General features: G+C 33.4%; 1 long non-coding RNA gene across 1 annotated transcript; it reads right to left on the reverse strand.

The window, feature by feature from the left end:
- Window positions 1-354: 354 nt before the first annotated feature.
- Window positions 355-4,960, reverse strand: LOC123910237. Its single transcript, XR_006810170.1, has 4 exons — window positions 4,427-4,960; window positions 2,792-3,144; window positions 885-952; window positions 355-745 (listed from the first exon to the last, which is right to left on the reverse strand). It is a non-coding gene; the product is annotated as an uncharacterized LOC123910237 (long non-coding RNA).
- Between the last annotated feature and the right edge of the window lie 330 nt (window positions 4,961-5,290).

Genomic DNA, 5,290 nt, shown 5'->3' on the forward strand with positions numbered 1-5,290 from the left:
GTTATTATTTGTGTTACTTATCCGCTGCTAACATAGTTAAGTTAAGAACTTTGAAAAAGTTTTAACTTAGCTAAAACACAATTCAACCCCCCCCCCCTTCTTGTGTTTTCACACCTTCACGGAAGACAAACAACCGGTAAGCAAAGCGCACGACCAACGTTCGGTCATTCGAGGGTTTAGTAGAGGTAAACCCGTCAGTCCCATTTTAAATCCAAATTTCAGGGGAGTCTCTGCTGAACATTCACCACAGAGATAATGGACAGGCTTAGGCTGAGGATCCATGACTGGTTTAAGTAACAGACCTGCATAAAACTTAATACATGTTATCATGAATTCAATTCAAGAGGAAGCTAATACAATTCAAGAGTAAATACATTATTTAGCAAAAATGTATATTTTAAGAAGAAGAAAAAAATAGATTATGAAATATGAAGAACTTCATTTCATCTAACAGTGGAAGCAACACGGTGTGCCCATAATCTGAGACTATTCTTCATATCAATTTCATTGTTCAAAGAATGAACTTTCCAATTCATCATCAATGGTTTCTCTTTTTTTCTCCATTCATAAACCTCCCAAGCTTCAGAAAGATAAGGTCCTTGAACAATAAATTCATCATACATATGGTCCCTGATTAAGCTCCAGATGTATAGAATCACCAAATTACCAATCTAATGATATTGATAATGATGGTACACCACTTAGTAATACCTCCGTAGCTCCAATAACAACCCCCGAGTAGAACCTGGAGTATTTTGAACCATGAGATACATACATAGATACACAACTTGAAATAAAATCAACGCATACATAACATTAAAATGTGTCGTACGTAACTCATAAGTCCTATATAACTTATCTCTAACCATAAGTCAGCAACTTACGTATGATTGTCGCAGCTTGATCCCTGATTAATCCCAGCAACTTACGTATGATTGTCGCAGCTTGATCCCTGATAAATTAAAATAGAAGCTGTTGGATGCAACTTGAAGGAGGGGAAAATAAAGGCACTGCACGCATTTGTAGAGAGAACAAAAGATTGGAAGGATTGTGCAAGGAAAGAGATAAAGATAAGGCTTAACTATACATTTAGTCCCTTACGTTTATTTTAGATTTCAATTTGGTCCCTTACGTTTAAAAAGTATCAATTTGGTCCCTTACGTTTATTTTAGGTTTCAAGTTAGTCCCTTCCGTCAATTTTGTCACATGTGGCAGTCAATTTGCATATGTGGACTGACACGTGGCACTTGGACATGCTGACACGTGTACTGTTCAAACGGTGTTAGTGACAAAACTAACGGAAAGGACTAACTTGAAACCTAAAATAAACGTAAGGGACCAAATTGATACTTTTTAAACGTAAGGGACCAAATTGAAATCTAAAATAAACATAAGGGATCAAATGTGTAGTTAAGCCTAAAGATAAAGATAAAGTTGTGCTGTATTTAAGAAGAAAACTTAGTTTTAGTTGAAACTGGTTCTGAACCATTGCACATACATTAACCGGTTTAAAATAATGTTCTAGTTGATCAATTGATCAAACCTGAACCACAAAGTGGGTTGGTATTTTTGGTCCAGTTAACCATGCACAAACCAACACATTAGATTCCATTGATTCAAAACCAAGTAGTGTCATATTGCAGGAAATGTGGAAAGGCAAGAAACCAAACCCAATTCCTTGGATGCATGATGAAAATAAGATATTATCAGCAAGAGGTCCTAAGTAAAAACTAACCCAAGAATTTTTACATCAATCAACCAACCCAAGGTTTGATCAATTGATCAAACCTGAACCACAAAGTGGGTTGGTTTTTTTGGTCCAGTTAACCATGCACAAACCAACACATTAGATTCCATTGATTCAAAACCAAGTAGTGTCATATTGCAGGAAATGTGGAAAGGCAATAAACCAAACCCAATTCCTTGGATGCATGATGAAAATAAGATATTATCAGCAAGAGGTCCTAAGTAAAAACTAACCCAAGAATTTTTACATCAATCAACCAACCCAAGGTTTGATCAATTGATCAAACCTGAACCACAAAGTGGGTTTGTTTTTTTGGTCCAGTTAACCATGCACAAACCAACACATTAGATTCCATTGATTCAAAACCAAGTAGTGTCATATTGCAGGAAATGTGGAAAGGCAAGAAACCATACCCAATTCCTTGGATGCATGATGAAAATAAGATATTATCAGCAAGAGGTCCTAAGTAAAAACTAACCCAAGAATTTTTACATCAATCAACCAACCCAAGATTTACATATTCAACTACTCAATAAACTACATTTCTTCTGGTCAAGCATCAAGTTAAACAAAGGATGTACAAAAAAAGTAGACACTGATGTAATAATGTTTTTGAAGGTTTGTTTCAGAATCATCATGGTGAGTGATTCTGACTTCTCAGGATCTTAATGTATTGCTAAGATCTTATTTCAAAGAAAATCCAATGTTTTTTCACCATCATTCAGAAGATAGATCTAAACAGTAAACTAGGAAAGAGTAAACATTATCAAAATAAAGAGAAAATATAACATTGAAACCATAAGTATGGTTTTATGGTTTTAGCAATTATTCAATTCCTAAATTATTCAATTCAACATAATCTTCTTATGTCAATGTGAAATCAATGGTGATGAATGATGAAATCAAAATTCAATTTAGTTTAACCTAATTCTCAAAATCAGAATCAAAATCAATGGTGATGAATGATGAAACCTAATTCTCAAATCAAAACAACATTCAGTTCAGACAAAATCAAAATGAATATCAAAATCAGAAGAAGCTTACTCTAGTACTACAATGAACAGACGATGGAGAGAATGAAGAAGACGACGGAGAAGAAGCTTTGAAACGGAGAAGACGACGGAGAAGAAGCTTTGAAACAGCGATGGAGAAGAAGCTTACTCTAGTACTACAATGAACAGACGATGGAGAGAACGGAGAAGACGACGGAGAAGAAGCTTTGAAACGGAGAAGACGATGGAGAAGAAGCTTTGAAACGGCGACGGCGTAGACGAGCGATTTCGCAGCTGTGTGATCTGAGTGTGATCGTGTGTGACAAGGCTCACAGTGTCACAAATTCAGATCGTAACACGTGGCAAAACAATTCCATGATCAAATGGCTATAATTGACTTATGTACTGTGCATAAAAACACACTTATGCATATTAACTTTTGCCCTCTATTTTCATATTTTACAATTTTTGTACCAACAATCTATATTTTTACTTTAAAAATTGTGATTTTTGGCTATAAAGGTGATTTATTGTCTCCAACATTGAATTTAAAGATGAAATATCAAATTTGAGACCAAAATTCACATTTTTTGTCATTAAAATTCGATAATTTTATGGCAAAAAAGAAAAAAAAAATATTGAGATAGGACTAAAATTGCAACAAATGTGAAAATATGAGACTTAAAAAATTAAATATTAATTAAACATATTTTTTTATGTCATTTCATATTTATATATGAAAGTTCAACTGCTAATTTTATCTAATATTATAAAGTCAATTAATTATGAACTAACATTTACACTAATATTTTAACTAATATGTATACCGAGTTACTTATAATCATCAATAATATACTTTAAATTAATATTTACATTAATATTTATACATTAATATTACTGAGTAACTTAAAATCATTAATAATACATTTAAATTAATATCCTACAAATATAAAAAAATTATTTTTTGGGGTGGGATGGGTCGTGGCCCACCTCAGCCCACCCCTAGGTCGGCTGCTGGACAGGTGTCATATCTCTAATTAGACAATGATACAAGTATAAAATGCATAAACATAATATTAATTATTTGAGCATACTTTATATTATTATGTCATGTTTTCGTTTGATTAATTTGATATTAAATATTATGAAGTATAGTGCAAAATACTCTATATGATTAAAACCAGAACTGGATCTCTTTCATGAATTGCGTTCAAATTCTGAACAATTTTTACCTCATTAATCCAGTGTTACAGATGCAAAAGGTGTAAAGTGGACTTCATGGATCTTAGCCATTCGATTAAATCAGGTGGCTGGGATTTAAAAATCCTGAAACAGATCTCGATCCTTGGATTAATCTTTTGGCTATGTTTTAAATAGGGAACGACCGGTGATGGGATGACACGTGGTCGTCCCCTACCTCCAGCCATCTTCTTCACACGAAGAACAACAACCAGCGGCCATGGAAGCTTCATGAAAGCTTCGGCCTTGAACAACAACAACATCAAATCTTGCTCGAAAATTGAAAATGAATATACATTTTTACTCGAAATTTCGTGTAGATCATGAAAAAAAACTTGGATTTTTCAAAAAGTGTTTATATTTCAAAAACAATTCGAACTTTTAAAAACCCCAAAAATTTCGAAAACTCGGATTTGAATAGATTAAGCAAAAGTGTGGTCAAACCTACTTGTTTCAAGCCCCCTGGTTTGGTGGTTGATTCCAACTCTTTTCTTGGCAATTTTGGTGGTTTGGGTATGCTTCTTTGATGCTTTTCTTGCGTTTTTTTCTTGTTGGTTATGGAAGGTTTGTGATGGTTTTGATGATTTTCGAAATTTTGTGAAAATGGAGAAAAAGTGGATGAATCTTAATCTTTGCCTCTCTTTAGACTCTAACATTTTTTCCTTCTGTCCATACTCCTTTTATAGAGTCTTAAGGAAAGTTCTAGGCTTAGAAATTAAGTTAAAATGAGGGTAATAGGGTAAGAACAAGCGATGGCAATTTTGAGATTTTTTTTGTTATTTTTGGTGGTTTTATTTGACTTTGATCATGATCACAATCAGAGCGTGGAGAGGGAGCACAAATTTGATTAGGTGTGGAGTGTCTAGATTCTTCTAGACCCTTTTGTTATGAGATAAAGAGATAAGGTTGAAGAGAAATGAGGCGGATAAGTTTTGACAATTTTTGGTGATTTTTGTACTTGTCTTTTGGTCTGCCATTCACAATGTTGAAATGTTAAGAACTCGACTTTGCATATGAAGCATACTCATCTGAGTCTTCGCTGTATTGTAGCTTTTGCGTCGGCTGTCTTATTTTTTTAACAAAAAGGACTTTGGTCAAGTTTTTATTTGGCGAGTGAGCTTTTATTTTGGGTAAAAATGGAATTTTGTGGTAGAATTGGTTTTCTTGAGAATGAAGTAACAAAATGAATATCAAATTAATATTTTTTTTGAATTTGAATTTTTAATAGTAAAATAATAAAAATGTTTAATATGTGGAAAAATGGAACAATAAAAATATGATGAAAAATGGGGCAGGACAAAATTAGGGTATG

This window comes from Trifolium pratense, linkage group LG2 (genome assembly GCF_020283565.1).
Source record: "Trifolium pratense cultivar HEN17-A07 linkage group LG2, ARS_RC_1.1, whole genome shotgun sequence".
Classification (NCBI taxonomy): domain Eukaryota; kingdom Viridiplantae; phylum Streptophyta; class Magnoliopsida; order Fabales; family Fabaceae; genus Trifolium; species Trifolium pratense.